The sequence below is a fragment of the Neovison vison genome, chromosome 3, assembly GCF_020171115.1.
Source record: "Neovison vison isolate M4711 chromosome 3, ASM_NN_V1, whole genome shotgun sequence".
NCBI classification, from domain to species: Eukaryota; Metazoa; Chordata; class Mammalia; order Carnivora; family Mustelidae; genus Neogale; species Neogale vison.
This window is the reverse complement of record NC_058093.1, coordinates 200,694,068-200,713,905: the sequence shown is the minus strand read 5'-3', so window position 1 is coordinate 200,713,905 and position 19,838 is coordinate 200,694,068.

Below are 19,838 nucleotides of genomic sequence, written 5' to 3'. Positions count from 1 at the left end.
AGTATATACTTAGAAGAGTGAATTTTACAGTATGTAAATCATACTTCAATAAAGTTGTTTAAACGAAAAAAAAATAGTTAAGAGCAGTTGGAGGCTTACATCCTATCACATCATTCCCAAAGCAGACATGATGCCTCTCCCTCAGCAGAACCTGTAAGAACCCAGGACCAGTCCCCTTGGCTCTGGTTGGTCTAATTGTGTTCATGTCCATCTCTGGACCAATCAGTTTAGACAGAGGGAAGGAGGGATGCTTGGATTGGACAGGCTTGGGTCACATGCCTCTTCTGGAGGCCGGACAAAGTTGAGTTCCATTGCCAGAGAGCTAGGGAGGGACCCCTCCCCAAGGAAAACCCCAGTGCTGCCAACAGAAGAATAGAAATAGATCTTCAGGAGGCAAAGCAGCAATATCCATACCCCAACCACTTTCTGCCCAACGAGGGGCACGCAGGCATCCTGCTGCTCTCCCAGGAGGCTACCTATGTTGAAGAGGTGTAGGGGGAAATGGCTTACTCCCCAGAGAGCCCTGAGCGGAATGTCTGGGGCATGGCAGGCTCCTTCTGTGTGTTTGCTGTTCCTCTCAGGTTCTACAGGAGAGGCTCGGCTCTACAAACGTATGGAAGTCCATTTTAGGAGCCTTCCCACCTCACCTCCATTCATCTCTGCCTTTCTCTGTGTCTTGGGGAGCTGTCCAGTCAATGGGTCATCTGGACTCCTTGCATGCTTGCTCTGAGCAAGGGAGGAGACAGCGTGGGAAGAACCCAAGATCGGGATCCCTTTCCATGTCCCTCTTGTCTTTGGTGCTGTCTCTGGCAGGCGCTGCTTCCCTCCTGGTTTATGTCTCCATCCTCGGCAGCTCTCCACATCGCTGGCTCTAGGAACATGAAGTCTTTTGGTTTCCCCCTGCTGCGTGCATCTCCCTTGGTACTGGGAACATCTTTGTTCCCTGACCCCTGCCCCAGCTCGGTCAACCGTCCCTTCGTTCAAAATGCTTCATTTGGCTTCTCTCTCTCTCGTTTCCTTTGCTCATTTGTGTTGTTTCTTAACTTCCACCCATGACTGAAATCACACGGTATTTGTCCTCTGACTGACTTATTTCACTTAGCGTAATAGACTCTACTTCCCCTGTGTTGTCGTCAATGTCAAGTTTTCGTGGCTGAATAATATTCCATTGAATGTACATTCCATGTCTTTACCCATTCATCCATCTGAAACTAATAACACTGAATGTTAACTACATAGCAATTAAAACAAAACACAAGTACAGATGCTTTGAACCACACTGGACACATTCTGTTTTTTTGCTGGGATGCTGTCCACGTCAGGAATAACCTCTCTCATGCCGGTATTCATCTGAGGCACCTTCCACTGGCCTGAATGGTCCAAACTCAGCCCATGCACAGGGGCCAAAGGAAACAATTTCTGCACCAGGACACTGCATGGTCCTCACACATATGTCATAAGACCGGTGGAGAAGGTGTGGGTTCCCCCCTGCACTCCTGGATGGAGCTCTGCTCGCTGGCCGGGACATTCGCCAGTCTAAGCCTGGGCCCTGAAGATCTCCATGGGAAACACTAGGAATAATTGAGCGGCTATTTCATGATGCGCGTACTAATTTAGAATCAGGGACAAGGATCCCTACAACAAGAACAAGTCAGGAACCCTAATGAGCACACGTAAGGACCGAAGTGCCCACCTCAACTCACCTCCAAGTCAGCACGGCTTCAAACCCCAGCCCACCCCACCCGAGGACTGGGTGAAAACCCCCACTGGACGTGGGTCATGTGCATTCCAAGGTCTGGACTCGTGAACAGAAACCATGTCCCAGGCAGTCAGTCTCCCTGCAGACGGCCACCGTGAAGCCTTTCATTGGAGTGGAAGAGCAGGACGGACAGGGCTGGTGATGGCTGCATCTTCTGCCTCCTCCATACTCATCCCAGCTTCCTGCTCACTGGTCCTAGAACAGTGTGAGATGACGGCATGGTCGCCCCACTTTACACACGACAAGACGGAGTCTCCAAGAGTTTGTGGCACCTGCCCAGCACTGTATCAGGAGTGCAGATCTGAGATTCGCATCCAGTGGTCAGCCCGTGCATAGAGCACCCAGCTGTAGACGGGGAGACTGGGCCGGAAGCTGGGGGTTTGTTTACAGTGTCCATGAGATAATCTGTTTCAGGTGCTTAAAGTAGCATCTGGGAAAAGGGCTCATCAAACAAGAGCGACCACGAACCCCTCTCACCTCATCATCATCTTTGCACTGTCATAAAAATTGAGTGGCTTTATGAGCATAGCAGTAGCCTAAGAAAGACAATGTCTAACAACCACCGGGTCACGTGCCCCTCTTGCAAGGCCCCCCAAGGAGCCTCAGGGAGCCTGTGTCTGCACGCCACACCCCTGGAGTGCTCTCCCTGTCACCCCTAAATGACAAGATGTGGCGAGATCTCTATAGCTTCAGGGAAAAGTCAGGTCCCAAAGTCCGTCTACCTGCCCTTGGTGTGTTCTCCTCTAACTTCACACCCTGACTCGCGGCTTCCATATCCACGCAAGGCACTGACAATGTCTGCTCTGGGAGTGAGAGAATGCATAAACAGTCATCCAAACACGGTAAGCAGGAAACATGGTCTGCACTTTGTAGGATCGCTTTGTGGGGGGACCAAGTAATCCGGACTGAGGGTCCTCGAAAGCCAGAGACAACTTTCCTCATCAAGCTCATCTGTTCATACTTCATGCACCCACTCCATGGAGCTACCACAAGGACATGTGACATCACGACAGCAGTGGACGGCTACAGAGTAACTGCTCTGTGTCAAGGCTAGACACATGGGAGAGTCATTGATCCCTTCATCAGACCCACAAGGCCCTATTATCATCGTTGCTGTTTTACAAGTGAATAAAGGAAAACTCAGAGAGAGCTTAAGTAAACCATCCAAGATTAGATGTCTGGCACTTTGTCTTCATAGCTTGACCAGAATTCGGGTATGTCAAAGCCTACAGACAACAGTATTAACCACTAGGCTACCTTGCTTCTAATAAGACTCCCTGGTACCCAAACCAAACTTATTGGTTCTGCCTATACAATATGGCACAGGAGACAAATCAGTCCTGGGCTGCTATGGACAGCTGCACAGGTTGTGAACTGCACAAACCCTCCTGGCCAAGAGGGCTTTGGTGCAGTTTGAAGGATAACCCATGCTCCATTTTGCAAGCCATGCCCTTGAATAGGAATTGGGTCATTTTGGAAAAAAGGGTATTTTCTCTTTTTTATAATGTACAGAGGAAGAAGCTTCTTCTAATTCACACAAAGCTGCTGTGTATAAAGCCAGCATTCCAGGAACATCCCACGTAATATTGCCTCCTTCCCCTCTCAAGTCCAATGGAAGTGCAGTAAGATTGCTAGACCAGTGCGTTCTCATACAAACACAGCAAACATGCCTCAAACGCAGGCCAAAACAGAGAATTGGCGCCCATAGTCAAAGGTAAAGAGAAACTGGTAAAATGAATAACATATTTTATTTAACCCAACCTACCCAAAATATGGTGGTTTCAATGTGCAATCATCATATAAATTAGCCATAAGATTTTTATGTTCTTTTTTCATAGAAAGTCTTCAAAATGCAATGTGTATCTCACACTCAAGACACATCTCCATGCAACCCGTCTGCTTCGAGGGTTCCACGGTGCCTGTGACTCTGCAGGAGGCCGAGCAGGGTCAGAGTCACCAGCAGATGTCCCCGGGGTGGGGGGGCCCACAAGCCTCTGTAGTGGGACCCGGACTCTCACTTGTAATCACTGAGATTTCTGGTTTTAAAGTCCTGGTGGCCTGAAGGCACAGCCAGGATTAGCAGCGGAAAGGGAGGAATTCATATCCATGTTTGGGTAAAAACGCTAAGTTGAAACCCAGAAGATGGAGGGGGATATGGTTTTGAAGGCAACACAAGGACTATTTCAAGAGGCTGGAGGCCATTGATTCAAACAAGACTTCATGAGCTAAGAGGAACAGACAAGTGGACAAAGAAGTCCGTAATAAATGGGGGAGAAAAACCCAGGATCAATGAGGAAGGAAGATAGGAAGACACACATTGGGAAAACCTCTCCATCTGCAAACACCAGAGTCATGATTATTTTAGGCAAAAGTCATCAGTGGATGACAAAGTCGGGAGAGCACAGAGGAGTAACGAGACCTTTACTGGCCTTGGGGCATTTCCCTAGGACACACTTACTGGCCATGCAGGGAAGCAGGGGCTTTGTGGAGGAAAAGACCTAGCAGGAGAGGGATCATCGCGCCCAGATGGCCTGCATCGGACCCAGAGGAAACCCAAGGGACACTGGACCGAGGGGCATGCTGGGAGACCACTACCTTCCTCATTGCAGGTGCACAGGTGTGGCCGACTCTGACGTCCCAGGGAGCCCAAAGGGCCGTTCCGGGCCCACGCAGAGTAAGGGATCCTAACCACTGAACGCAACACGTCACCCGGAACATTCTTTTGCTAGGAAGGCTGTTTCCACGACAGCTGGAGAAATCCAAGGAAGGTCTGAAGACGGGTTATAATATTCCGTCCATGTGAACTTCCTGATTTGAATGATCTTGTGATGACGGAAAAGAATGTCGTTGTTTGACGAAATTCAGGGGTGAAAGGGCATCATGTGTTTACTATGCTTTCAAGCATTTCAGAGAAAATGGTGTGGGGTTATATACCTATTACATATATGTATGCACGTTAATATGCACACGCATTGGAGGGGGGTATGAAAGAGGTAAAGAAAATATGGTAAAACGTTCACATTTGGAAATCGGCGGTGGAGAATCTGGGTGAAAGTCATGACAGATTCATAGTATTCTTGCAACTTTTCTTAAATCTGGAATTGTATCAGAATATATATATATATATATATATATATTTTTTTTTTTTTTTTTTAAAGGACAAAGACAAATGTCCAGGCAGGAATACCGAGGATCGGAACAGAGCAGTGGAGTCAGAAAAAGGAAGGATTCAGGAGAAACCAGACAGATTGGATCAACAGGGCAGGTGACCCACGGGAGGTGGGATGGGACAGGCACCACTCTGAGGTGTCCAGAGGGACTAACCGGAGAATGCCATTACCTGGGGTGGAAGCGGGGTCTGCCAAGCATTCGGACGACGCTGGAGAGCTCATGGACCCAGGTGGGGCACGCCAAAGGGAAATGTTGTGAATGCATACGTTATTTTCCAGTCCTTTGGGTCGAAGGTGGGAACTGTGACCAGATCAGCTGCCGAAAATAACCCACTGGCACAGGCAGCTTTCTCCCCTAAAGATGGCCATTCTGTGTATGAGCACAGTACTGAGAGCTCACGTACGTCGAATCTGTAGGAACACGGTACTCAGGGGCTGGTCCCAAGAATGGACACAGCATGGGAAGCCTCTGCTCCTGACACAGACTGGCGTGTTCGGCAAACCTGCAGGAGTCGGTCTTGGAGGCCTCCATACCCGTTTACTTACCTTCTAAACCCCGGTCACACTGGTGACCTTTCTGTGAGGCCCAGGGATTTACTTTCCCATGCCCCTGGGCCTTTGCACATTCTGTTTTCAGCCTAGAATGCTCTTCCCATGGCTGGTTCATTCATTTCATTCTAGTGTCCACTCCAGTGTCACCTCTGCAGAAAGTCCCTCTCTGATACAACCATTCATGGACCTTCGAATCCACACCCCCTCTCAGATACCTTCACACCACCACCCATTTGGTTTCCTTTCTACTGTGTATGCTTCTCTGAGTTCACGTTGATCACTGATGCACTTGCTTACTTTCCATCTCTGTCCATAGGGATGTCCTGGCTTAGCGTTCCCATTCTGCAACTGGGCAAGCACCCAGCCATGAAAGGAGTTTAATCAATGCACCTCAGACGAATGAATAAAGCTAGAAAGCATCTTACAGCCCACCTAGTGCCCTCACCAAATGTCATGGGTGAGGATTCTGAGACCGCCTCAGGGTGCCCCCGGGATGCTCCCAATTTCTCCCACTACCTGTCTGTTATACCAGTCAAGCTCAGCCAAGAGGAGGGAGACAAGGGCCACTTCCCTGTCCTGTTTACTAACATCAGACAGCGGCCAGAGATCCAGGATACCATCCAAGAGCTCTGTGATCCCGGAGTACGAGGACCCCAGTCTAGCTGGGAAGCTGGAAGGAATGTCACGAGAGGTTCTGCATATTGTAGGGACACATGGGTGCCTTCTTTTTTTTTTTAAACCCCACCCCACAGGACCCGCCAAGGGGAGTAAGCAAGTTTGCGTTGTGCATTTTTCCACACGGGGAAAACTGCATCAAACAGACCTATTCCTTCCAAGACTGGCAATGGGGAGGTCGCCCAGTGAAGGCACACGGGCGGGGAAAGCAAAGCCCGCTGATCAGGGGTCCCCAATGTTAGGAGGAGTGCATGGAGACAAGAACGGTGGCCTGGGAGGAGGGAGAGCAAGGCGCCCCGCCCTCCTCGGCACACATCTTGTCTCTGTGCGCGGGGCAAAGGGAAGTCCATTCACAGCGCCTTCCCAAACACCATCTCTGCAACAAAGCGGGCAATGTGTTTCATCTTGGCCCTCGGATCCAGCTGAGTTTACAGCAGTGGGTGGCTTTCAAACCTAACATTTGATCAAAATGAAAAAGTGGTCCTTCCTTTCACCCTGTGACAAGCCTTGGCGTGTAAATCACAGCCTTCCCGGGGAGGGCTCCTCGGAGCACAGTCCCCCGGGGAAGCCTGGCCCACCTCCGTCCCATCTGGACAAAGGGGGCTGGGGCTTCCCAGGGGGCCCAGGGAGCTTTTTAAAGGCCCCTTTTAAAAATGAAACTCAGACCCCGCTCCAGCGCAACCAAGGGGGCAGGGAGGGAAGCCATCCTCCTAGGAGATTTGCATTTTATTGGCTTTTAGAGCTCAGTGGAAAACACACCCCCTGCTAAATCTGTGCTCTGGAATCCAATGCTACAAAATCAAGCGGAGGACAGAAAGTTCCAGGCTTCAGAGATTTCTAGGATTTGGATTCTAGGAGAAAGGAATTGAGAAGTGCGCCTCTGGTTGGGGAAAAAGAAAAAAGAAAAGTGTGAGGATGCTCACAATGATTTGAAAAGAAGCCACTTGTCACTTAATAGTGAAGACGTTAGGTTGGCAAATTAATAATAGTGGCAACGGTAACATTGTAGAATAAGATATATGGTTGCAAAGTTCGGACGACAACAGCAGCAACAGGCAAGAATGTCACCAAGGATTCCCATAAAGCTGGCCAGATGTTCAATAGCTTGAACACCGCTGTCTCCTTAAATCCTCTCTCCCAGCTTTGCGGAGATGTAATCGACATATCCCATTGTATATGATTAAGGCATACAGTGTGACAATTTCATACACAGGTCCCGTCCAGTGATAAGCACATTAAGGTTAGCTAACACATGCACTGCCTTGCATAGGTGCCTTTTTCAAAATCTGGGGTGGGGTTGGGGATGAGAACTTTAAAGACCTCCTCTCTTAGCATACAACAGAGCATTGTTCTATGTTCCATGCTGAAGGCTACTTTCCCCAGACTTACTCCTCGAGCTTGTGCCCTTTGGCCAACCTCTCCCATCTTGCTTTGCCCCAGGCCCTGGTAACCATCCCTCTACTCTCCCTTTCTAGGAAGTTCGATGCTTTAAAGATTTCACATATAAGTGAGCTCATAGGGTGTTGTCCTTCTCTGTATGACTTCGCTCACTCAGCATAATGCCCTCCAGACCCAACCACATTGCAAAAGGCTGAAAAATGTCCCATTGTGCATAGACCCTAGAGCTTCTCTAGCCATTTGTCTTTTGGTGGACGCTTGGGTTGTTTCTGTCTCTTGGCCATTGTCCATAATTTGGTGGTGAGCGTGAGAGCAGATATCTCTTGGAGATCATGAGTTCCCGTCCTGTGGAATTGATCAGAAGGAAAGGAATCTTGATCTTTTTAACAATTCCGTGTGTGGTCATTGGGATCATACCGTGGATCGAAGTGACCGCAAGCACTTGTCCACCCAAGGGGCAGACCCAAGACAGGGGCCCACTGGTCTGACTCCACGTGGATCCCACCCCCCAGAGTCCCCACCTTAGAAAGATCACCCGCTGTCCTCTACCTCCCTGTCTCACCAGCAAAGCCCTCAGGGGGCTCATTTTAAGTGAGAACTTGCCAGTTCTTAAACCCCATGGTAAGCAGTTGATGTGGGGTGGGATGAGAAGGCTTTACCTGGGGCTTTCTTCTGAAAAGTGAACACTATGAAAAAAATACATTTGTTCTGCTATTTAGCAAAGTGCAGGTTTTAATTAAGATCATGTGCTCACTTTTAGAACAGAGAATGCAACAAATCTTATTTTCGGTGAAAACACGGCAACTTGACTTCTTCCTACAAGACTGAGTCACGGTGCTATCACCATATTTTTGTATCTGACTTTTCGCGGCTCAATCACAAAGCAGGACTTTTTAGGGTTTTTTTGGTTTGGTTGGTTGGGTTTTTTTGCAAAGGTTTAGACTGTTCCATCGATCTTACGAAGGCCCTCTCTTGAGGCTTCGATCCTTCCCTTTCCATGTCCTCATCTTCAGCAGCGGGTGGGCAGGACCATCCCCACCCCCCATCCCCACCGCTGCTAGGCGTCCCAGGGGCCTGTTCGCATGGGTTTTGCATATGCTGGGAGCAGTTTCTCTGCACAATCTCCTCAGGAAACCCTGCACCTTCTGCAAGATTTGCAGATTCGCTTTGGAAAACACTGCTTTGCCTCACGCAGGGGCGATGTTTCCGGTACCCCCAAATTACAGCGGGGCCAAGAAAAGTCTCTCGCCACATGACAGGTGGGACCTCGCGTCACCTCTGAGCTAGTCAAGTGCTGAATGCAACCTCCCCTGCAGAGGCTGTCACCGGTCACAGTTCTGGGACAGCAATCCAACCAGGATGCAGGGCCGCTCGGACGCCATGGGACAAGCTGGAGGACTCACGGGCAACGAGGACCCGCCAGCCCCCACCTCCAGAGCACCTTCAGTCTCTCGGGATGTCAGGAATACCTCGCTTGCTGTCTGTTGTGACATCTTCAGAGTCTGGCCATCTTGCAGGTGAGAGCTGGGTGCAGGTGGCAGGATCTGGGGGATGGCACGGGGGGCAGGCCTGTAGCGTCTAGAGCAAGGACCCCCTCCTTCCTCATCTCCCCTCACTCCGAGCACTGGGCTGCCCACGTTTCCAGCCTGCGGAGGCTGCACAGGCTTGAAGTTTCAAACCTCTCTGCGATGTCCCTGTGTCCCCTAATGAGAAAGAAGGAGGCCTCCCATTCCTAAAGAGACCTGCTCTGGGGCCACGGGCACCGAGAACCCCAGCGGGTGCATGACAAGTGCCTTTGTCAGTGCATCCTCTGGAGAACGGAGTCCTCCGGAATTGGAAGCACGTGGCCTCCAACTCTTGGCCTGGGCACAGGGGGCACAGAAATGTAAGAGAAAGAGCACTTGGGAGAACTGCATTTCGGTTTCTGGCAAGCCCAAGGTGCCCGGAAGCAGTTAAGCAGTTACCCATCACGCACCCCTGTCCCTAGGCGTTGGCTGCTCCCCATCACTTGATGTTATAGGACCATCGATGGAGACGTTTACTCTCTGGGGAACCCCAGACTTCAGAAGGCCCGTCTTGCTGAGGGTGAAGGGGCGGCGTGGACCAGACAGGCGCCTTGGTGCCTTGGTGCCCACGGGTGGGAGATTCCCTACACAGATGCCCGGGCACTTCAGGGTCCTCTGGCCAAGCACGTGGGCCATGCACACAGAGTCCTTGTAACTTGGCTCCTCCTTTCCTGGTGAAGACCCCAGAAGTTCCAGGAAACACGCTGAGCCAGAGTCCTGGCTTATAAGCAGTGGAAAACAGCTTTGGCTCATGCACCCAGAGAAAGGATTGACCGGGGCACCCTCGGCACTGGGGTGCACCTGGAGGACTGTCAGGAATGTGCAAGAAGGGGGAAGGAGAGCTCCTGTAACTAAAGGCTTACATCGGTTGAGTGTCTTTTGTGGGTATCAGTCCCGGGCTAGTCACCTCCCAAAGCCTGCCAAAGATTCCCACACCTGGAAGAGAGCATCCTGTCGACTCATCTCTTCATGCACTCACTGCAGCCGAGTCAGGCACTCGGTGCTGCCCCGGTCCAGGCATGAGATATGTGTTCTCCCTTGGAGTCAGCGGTGAGGTCAGCTTCTCGAGATGACACGGGGCGAGCATGGGGGACAGGCAGGAATGTCCCTCGGGAACGTCGGGGAGTGACCAGTTTGACAAGCATCAAACTAAAATATCTATTTCAGGTTTATCCACATCTGATCTTCTCTTAGACCCTTCAGTCCCCAGAGCTGGCATGGCGTTGTTCTTAGGGACTGCTGTGTCCCTGTGTGTCTGGTACCCCTGATCTGACGCTGGGTAAACACCAGCCCAACAAAGACAGGAGTGACATTCGAGCCCGCTGCAATGATTATCATTCTCCGTGCCGTTTAACAGAAATCACCAAAAAATTAAATCATCCTTCATCACCAGTCCTGCCGGGTTCCAAACTGATATTTTGCCTTCTCCGCTGTAAGCCATCTCTCTCATTAGCTTGCTTCCAATTAGCTTTATCTCGCTATAAAGACTCATTAGCCACTCTCTTTGACTTAGCACCGATCCAGGTCCTGTCAAGGGGTGTCTCTGATGAGGAAAACTCACGTGACCAGCGAAGGAAAAGCATGCGGTGTTCTTGAGGTGTTGGAGGTCTGCCGGGCTTCCGCCTGGGAGGTGCCAGAGACTACATGTCCTCAGTTGGGGGGAGGGGGGTCTGCAAGATGAAAACATGCTCAGAAAACCCCAGCAGAAGTACAGATCTTGGTCATCATTTGCTTTTTAGAACAGGGTCGGGGGAAAGTTGCATCCAGAAGGAGCGGTGGCTTTGCTTATGATGTCGCAAAAGAAAGTGACAAGCAGAAGATCTCAGGAGCTCTTCAAAAAGACCCAGAGGCAGAAGGACATTGTGGTTAGGGGTGAGCCTAGACTCTGCCCCTGTGATGCCTCTGAGAACTCACGTGCATCCTGGGGTCTCTTTGAACCTCCGTTTTGCCATCTGAGAAATGGGAACGCTGTTACGTCCCTTGCCGTGGGAGGGATGCGATGGGCTGATGCACAGCAGAGCCTCCAGTCCAGAGACAGGCCACGTAAACGCTAGCCTGGGGCTTGCTGTGGCCACGTTCGTGGCTTGTACCCGTTGGTGTGTTCTCTTCCTTTGCTGATTGGAAGGAGAGCGAATGAACTCAAGTATCATCGTTGAGCGACTCGGTTTTCTTGCCCCACATCTCAGAAGGCTTTGTGCACAACTCAAGCTTGTATGTGTTCCCTTGAGTCTCCTCAGGTGTGTTTGCTGCATGAATCCAATACGAAGTCCCTCTGTGGGTACCCTGAGGGCTCTGGGGTCCCTGGGAGCACATGCAGGCTTCACCCCAAGGCACACGCTCTTGTCCCCTGGCCCCAGGGGCGACAAGACTGGTTCTGGACCTGTTACAGTGTCCTGGGGGGTGGAGGTAGGTACCGCACTCTCATACCTGGGACCGGTTCAATGGGACACACACACACACACACACACACACAATTTTAAAAGCGGTCATGATATTCTTCTATCATTTCATGGCACTCACAACCAGTGTTTTCCGTGAAAAAAAAAAAATCCACGTCTCATTTAGAGAATGTGAATCAGCACCACGATTGGTTTTGCCTCTGAAGGACGCTGGTCAGTGCAGAAGGCACCCATTCAGAGGCTCTTCTCCAACGATGTGGAGCTGGGTTAGCAGACTTTAAAATGCCCGAGCAGCACACTGGGAAGACCTCCGGGGCTTGGTTCCTTACCAGAGATTCTGTAAACCTCCTTTCTCTGTGCCGTCCTGGCCTGCGGCCACAGCACTCCCTCCGCCCCCGTTCTGTATGGTCTCCAGCCTTCCACCCTGGGAAAACTCACCCCCTGGGAGGGGAGCCTGCTCGCTCCGGGCCTCTCTGCCCAGGGCACAGGCTTGGCTGCTGGGGCCCCCAGGAACCCGACTGCTCACGAGAATTATTCCTGCACGTTCGGACCCGAGACCCTGAGAAGCAGCAGCATCAGAAATGAGTCCTGCATCCGGAGCACACGGCGACCCTGGACGGGGGGCAGTCCCCTTGGGCCCTGCAGCTCCCCAAGGGGGGACTGAACTGGGGAGGTAGGGGAGGGGAGGGAAGCCCTGGGGAGGGGGGAGGAGGGAGAACAGAACAACACACAGCAGCACAGACCTCCAGCCGCTTTGCCCTTGGAGGCGGGGCACCTTCTAGATCTCTCTTAACTGAGTGATCTGACCGCGTGGGAACAGAGAACACACATGGGTATGGGGGGGGTGACGGAGCTGGTGGGGGAGTGTTCGGGGGTGCCCTTGTCCTGGGTCAAGCTAGAGCTGCATGGACACCGACACTGTGGGGATCCTGCAACCACGGGGGTGGGGGGCGGGCTAAGGGTCTGTGTTCTGCCCCACAGGATCTCAACTCCCCTTCTCACACCCATGGATCCAAGTTGGATGCAAGGACCCCAAACCCCTATTCCATTTGAGGGAGGGACGTACTGCTGTTCTGTCTGCCACTTGGTGGGTCTCTCAGTTAATGTATGGAGATGCCTAAGGTGTGTATGTATGTATGTGTTACACGTGTGTGGAGTGGGAGGAGGCAGAGAGAGGGAGAGGGAGGGAGAGAGAGGGAAGGAGAGGGAGGGAGGGAGGGAAGGACAAAAAGGGAGGGGGAGGGAAGAGGACTTTGATGTAAACTTTAAATATAAATGAGATTTCTATCTCCTATATTTATCTCGGGTGAGTTGTAGGATCCATCTCTATTTTAGGTGGAGACAAGCACATTTTTAGTGGGAGAACAAAAGCCGGCTCCCCAGAAAGGCGGACCACAGAGCCGACAAGACTCATTACAAGGCCAGACGTGGCGTGGGGTCTCCGCAGTGGGCAGGAGGCTGTAACATTAACACACGGTTCATTACAGCCGAATTAGAGGCTGGTTCCTCAGGGCTCCAGAAATTAGGGACGGTTAGCCGCAACCTGATTTTCCCAGGAAAGCAGGAAGCACCCCGTTCAATGCCGGAAAATCACTAATTATCGCTGTGAGGCCGTGTGAATGCTCAGGCGTCCCTGCATCGGTGTCCCCACTTTAGCTCCGTCCTCTCTGGGTGGACACAGCCTCTTCTCTCGGGAGCCGGTGTCCCTCTAGAGTCATTTACTTCCTCCTAACAGAGCAGGCAAGCAAGCAACTGGGTTCCAGGGGCACATTTCCGTGGGTGTGTGGGGGTGCCTACAGCAGGGTCACTGAGGGGTGTGCGTGAAGATGCTACCGTCCAGGAAAGGGAATGGTTCAGGGTGTCATTCCCGCTGCCACTGCTCAGCACCATGACTGTGTGCCCGGGGGAGTTCTGAGATAGGTGACCTGGACCTGTACTGACGCACTGGAGGACAGGACCCTGGCTTCTTTCCACACCAGTCTCCCCCTCCCCCCGCTGCTTGGTCCTCCTCATACTTCAAGACACAGGTTTTGCCCAACTTCATTCAACATGACCCCAAATATAAGCTAACTATTTCTTTGGAAGCGCCAGCAGAGAGAAAGCCATCAATCCCAAGAGTAGAGAAAAAGAAAAAAATCAAATTTTCAAGCCCTACGGATTTTTGAGGGGAATTCCTAGATGCTATCATTCATTTCCTCATCCACTCTCCCAGTACAGATCTGTTGAGTGCCTGCTGGATGTCCGACACTGTTCTGGGGGCCGAGGGTATAGCAAAGAAAGAGCAAGCCAGAGTTCCTTCCCAGGCAGAGATGCTCTGCTTCTGGTTGAAAAACAAACACCAAGTAAGAGAAAGTAAATAAAATATACACCAGACGAGCTGGAGACAAGAGAGGAAGGAGAAAGGAGTCTGGGGAGATAGTTTTAAACAACACGGTGCCCTGGGATGCCTCACTGAGCAGAAGAGATTTAAGGAACACTCCAGAAGAGGCAAAATAGAGCACACAGAGTTTTATTGGCAATGGAGAGAGCACATACAAAGGTCCTGAGGTAGGAGCTTGCCGGGAGCATTTGAGGACTACCCAGGAGGCCAGGGAGGAGGAGGGGAGGGGATAAGGAGAAGAGTCTGTGTGGATCATGCCTTGGAAGTGACTCTACAGACCACGGGGGGTCGGGCAGAGGGGGACAGAGCTGACCTGGGTCAGAAGAGGATCACTTGGGCTGCATGTGGAGTGAATGGGGGTAAGTGTAGATGCAGGAAACCAGTCTGGAGGCTCTTGCAACGGTCCAGGTGAGAGACCATGGTGGTTTCCCTGCTGCATCTACTTCCCCCAGGACCATAAAACTCAGACTCCCAGAAGATGCCCTCCACGGGTCACTCCTCACAGTCACCGCAGACTACAGCCTCATCGGGCCACCTCTCTCCACTGCAGACCATCTACGCTTGTACAAAACCTCATCAGAGCATCCAACTTTTTAATACCTCGATGTGTCAATGCCCGACTCCGTTCAGGTAGCTCAGAGTAACGACATGTTCGTTATAAAGGAAAAGCAGGTTCTGGGCAATAATGAAGTCGCTGTTCCAGCAGGTCTCAGGCAAGCCCGGGGAGCTCGAGCCACACAGCCCAGGTTCTCAAGTCCGGCGGAGGCAGGGCACAGACCCAGAGGGCCTGCTGTGTGCTCTGCACAAAGGTAAGTTTCCTCCTTCAGTGGCACCTTTCACAGGAAGCACATGCCCCAGTGACAGCCTCAAGGGGAGGAGGAACCAAGGAAAAGAAGACCCTTAACTTGCATGACTTTCTCTGGGCTGCCCTCTGTTGCCATGCCCTGGGCTTTTGTCCTGGAGCAGACACCCCGGGGGCAGAACTGTCAGGAGAGGCAGACCACCGGGACCTCAGGTGGCACTGGGTGGGCTCCTATGTTCTGTAAGAGACTCCGCACTCCAAGCCTGGCTCAGGGAAACCTTGCTGCCACCGTGTTGTGGGGCCTGTCCCCTTGGAATGGGAAGAATCACAGGTCTCCTCACATTTCCCTTTTTACTTGGGCTACTAGGAAACCTCTTACTAAAGCACATTTTAAAATGAGTGAAATGCTTCAACTGCTTCCTAGACCACAGAAGAGGGTCCACCACGAGGTCAAGAGTGCACCAACCTTCTGAAAGAGGTTACTTGGAACAGAATAGAGTTACTTTTTATCTGACGAGCAAGAAAGTAGCTCCGTCTCAAATCCTTAAACTGCTAGACTGCCTGAAACTTCTCCAGCCACCCCCTGGCGTCATCTGTCACCCTAAATTTCTCCCTGGGGACAGCACAGGGACCCTGCTTACTTTGCCCTGTAAACAAGAGGTCCAGACCCTCCCAAGACTGCAGAGAAGGCTGCCCTCCTTCAACCTCCTCTCAATGGTGCCGTCAGTGTGCATGCACATGGGCCGGCCAGAGCTGACCCACCACGCACACGACGGGAAAAAGGAAAGGGGGAAGCTCCCTGCCTGCTAATGGAAACCATCTCCAGGCAGGAGGTGTCCCACAGCCGAGGAGAGCAGCAGGCAGGAGAACTCCATCTCTGCCATCCCTGGAAAGGATCAAAGCAGGATGAAACGAAACCCATCTGGTCTGGAGAGGAGCCTTGGCTCATGGAGCGTTCTCCGATGTAAAGTCTTCTCAACACTTAGCAGGCTCTAGGGAACAGAAGGAAGGAAGGAATGGCAGCGGGTGATCAAACTCCCTGAGAGTGACGAGTGACTCTGCAGGCAGGGGATCTGCCCCCAGCAGGGTCCCGGCCTCTTTCTCTGCTTCACACCAGTCTAGAGGAGCCTCCGCCTTACGCCATCAGGATAATGCACTCCTGGCCTGATACTTCCATGGCGGGGTAGTTAGAAAGGTGTTCTGACAAAGAACTGAGCACCGAGGGATCCTTTCATTCTCTTCCTTCTTCTTACCAAACAACCAACCTCAAAGGAGTGTGGTCAGGTGAGCTTTTTACAAGGAGATTGGTTTTGACTATAGCACCGGGATCTGAGAGAGACGGAATATAACATGCATGTGTTGGTTAGGAATAACTCGAAGGACCAGTTGTTTATAAAGTGGACAGACATTTCTTTCCTTCTCACTTATGTCCAAAGAAGTGAAGTAGTCTGAGGCTGGTTAGATAATGCCATTGTGTAAGAGACCCTGCGACTCACGTGACCTTCTCTGTGATGTCTACCTCATGACCCAAGATGGCTGCACTGTTCTAGCCATCGTGTCTACATTCTAGCCAGCAGCAAGAAGAAGAGAGGAGACGCCTGACCCAGTCCTTTCAAAGAAATTTCTTAAAAGGTGCACACTTGGGGCAGCTGTATGGCTTAGTCGGTTGAGCGTCCGACACTCAGGGCATGATCTCAGGGTCCTGGGATCGAGTCCCACGTCAGGTTATGAGGTCAGCACAGAGACTGCTTAGGATTCTCTCTCCTTCTCCCTGTCTCTCTCTGTCAAATAAATAATTTCTTCTAAAGGTGCACATTCCACGTCTATTTATACCTGTTCTATGGGTAAGTTAGCTCCACCAAGCCTGGGGTGGGGAGGTGGTGAGTAATGTATCTTTTTTCCTAAACTATGCATGTTTGCCTGCATCCAAAATGTGTGGGTGATAATCGGGCTGAAATATTTTGAAGTCCTTTGGACTAAAAATGAAACACCTTAGGGGGCAAATGGCTGGTAATGACAGTCATTTCTCTTTCACATCAACAGACTACTTCTATCTTCCTTTATGACTCCAAATTAAAATATCCACTGAGAATTCTCCTGACCACCAGTAAAGAGAACAAACGTGGTCCGATTGCCTTTCCATCCTAAACTCCCAGGGAACAAATGAAAAGCAACACGGAATCCGGTCACAGCTTCGTCAGCGGAGACCAGGAGAGAGTCCGATGAAGCAAGATGGTGAGCTGTATGCCTCCCCACAAAGTGTATGCTCCGTCCTGTGCTCCCAGAACCCCCTTCCGACACACGGGTGATAGCCTGGCTCGGTGAGGAATGCAGTCACAGCCCAAATCCCAGATGAATGGATTCACTCATTCCGTTACCATCCTGGGTCCCTGTGGTCTGTCCACCCCCCTGCCTTTCCCCTACTGGGCCACTCAGATTCCTTATTGATTCATAACAGCTCATTACTTAGTAAAAATCAAACGGGTCTGCCATCCTGTTAAAATCAACGTAAGCATTCATAAAACAATGGGTCTTGAAGGAAAACGCAGAATGAAGAACCACCATTTGGGTTTTCAAGCTGTTGAACAGAATTAGGCAGAAAGCTTTTTTGACCTACAGAGTTGAGATGATGATTTCCAGACCAGGCACACGTGAGAAAACGAAACACACTTTCCGTGCGAACTTCCCCCAACCAAAGTTTTTATATTGTTCTTAGGTGGTTAAGACTCCTGGACTCCGAAACTCTGCAGACCCTTGGTGCCTCGCCGTACTTCCAACAGAGTGACTCTTCCAAGCACAAAGCAGACAAAGGAACAGCAGCTGAAAGTCGTCTGAAGAAGCCGCCGTGCCCCGCCTGGATATGGGAGAGTATTGTGGAAGCAGCCTACAAACTCGAGAGAGAGATTCAAATGTTCTTCTTCTCTTTGCTTTCCCACTGTCTGCACAAAGACCAGCCCCCCGCGACCATGTTTGTACTGCAGAACAGGAACAGGGAGTAGCTCAGACCATCCTCCAGAGGGGACCTGCTTGGACACAGTTCAGCCAGGATCCAATGCATGGAGACCCTGAATCACATCCCGGAGCTGCCCGGCAGCAGCGGGGAGCGACTTGACAATTTCCCTCTGCCCTGCTTGGGGTCCACATTTTCAGAGGCCCAGAGCACAAGACCACGCTGCACCAGTTTCTTTGGAAGTACTGGTGTTTGCTGCTGGGGAGCGGAGAGACCCCAGTGGGGCTCATGGAGTGAAGACCCCCTCTCCACAGCCCCATCTTTGTGGGAAGACAATATACAACACCAAGACCACAGTCCCCGATGTCGGGGATCACCTGAGGTCCCCTTGCACATGATCACTTTCCTTTCCTCCTTTCTTGATGTTGGGACAGAGAGAAAAGGGACCTCTCAGCCTGATCTGAGCAGGACACGTACCTTGTTTGAACCTTATAAGCCAGAGCCCTTGATAGGCAAGGGCAATGGAAATAGGGAACCCCTCCTTGGACCCCTCCAGATGACCCAGCAAAGACAAGATTAGACCTAGAGAGGCAGACCTCCACCCCCCAGGGCTGACACCCAGATGCACTTAAAAGATGAAACTTGGTAACTTGATCCCACCCACCTCTGAGAGCTGGAAGTCTTCCTACACAGACCACATGCCTGCAGGGCCGGCTGACCTCCAGTGCTTTGAAGGCGGAACCTCCGCCAACAGGGACACACACTCAGACAGAGCTCGGCGAAAAATAAGCACGGGGGGGGGGAAGGAGAGGGGCTGGAAATCCTTTTTAAGTTTGCGTTCCCAGATGCAAAAATCCAGACAACCCGGGAGGGGCCCTCAGGGGGCCACGGAGAGCCTTACCCGCCTCAAGTTAAATCCTCCTTCAGGATCTCTCCCTAATCATTTAAGCCAACCCTCATCTTTACAAAATTGAGGGAATTACCCAAAGCCCTCTGGGCAGGGCACTTCTAAGTGGATGGGAGCTTGCCTTGTCCCCTGACATCAGGGGAGAGGGATCGGGGAACAGTGAAGAAACCGTAAGACCTTGGGAGATGGATTTCATCTTTGGGGCAGAAAACAAGAAAAAAAGGACAATGTGAACATATTTAGTGTGAAGAAGGAAACTAGGAGCAGGATGTAGGTGCAGTCAGCTATAGCCAGGGGAGGGGGCCGCCAGAGGCTTCGGCAGGGGTGGAGGGTGTGTGGACTCGGCTCACTTTCCAGGGCTCATCCCCGTGCCCTTCCCTCTGCCCATCTACCGAGCAACATTTACCAGCCGACCACCACGTGCATTTTTAGGTTTATGGAAACATTGGATGGAAAGTACAGAGAAGTCCCACGTATCTCCTCTCCCCTTACACACACACACACACACACACACACACTTTTCCCTATTATTAGCATTCTTCCTCAACGGGGCACCCGTGTTAAAACCGATAACCCACATGGATACATCGCTACTGAAGTCCACCGCTGGCTTTGGGCTCATTCACGGTGCCGCAGAGACCTGTCCGTCTTGTCAAAGGCCTCATGTCACATAGCCACCACCCCAGTGTCCTACAGAATGTTCTCCTGCCCTGAAAGCCGTCCATGCTGCACCTGCTCCCCTCCCCTCTCCCTCCCAGCCCCTGACAACCACGGGGCTTTCCACTGGCCCCATAGTTGTACCTTTTCCAGAATGCCCTAGAGTTGGAATCATACAGGAGGCAGCCTTCCCAGAGTGCCTGCTCTCACTTAACTAATATGCACTTAAGCTTCCTTTGTGTCTTTTCAAGGCTTGACAGCTCCTTTCTTTTTACCAGTGAATAATATTCCATTGTCCGGAGGAAGCACGGCTTGCGAATCCCTTCATCCACTGAAGGACGTCTTGGTTGCTTCCAAGTTTCCACAATTATGAACAGTACTGCCATAAACATTTGTGGGCAAGTTTTGTGGGGACATCCCTTTTCAGCTCCCCTGCGTAAAACCAAGGAACGGGATTGCAGAATAAGGTGATAAGCCTGTGTTTGGCCTCGCAGGAAGCCCTTCAGGCCATCTTCCCAAGCAGCTGTACCATTTTGCGCTCCCACCAGGCGGGGGCGAGCCTTCCCGCTGCTTCCGGTCCTCGCCTGCATTGGTTGTCCTTGGCGTTCTGGACGGGAGCCCTTC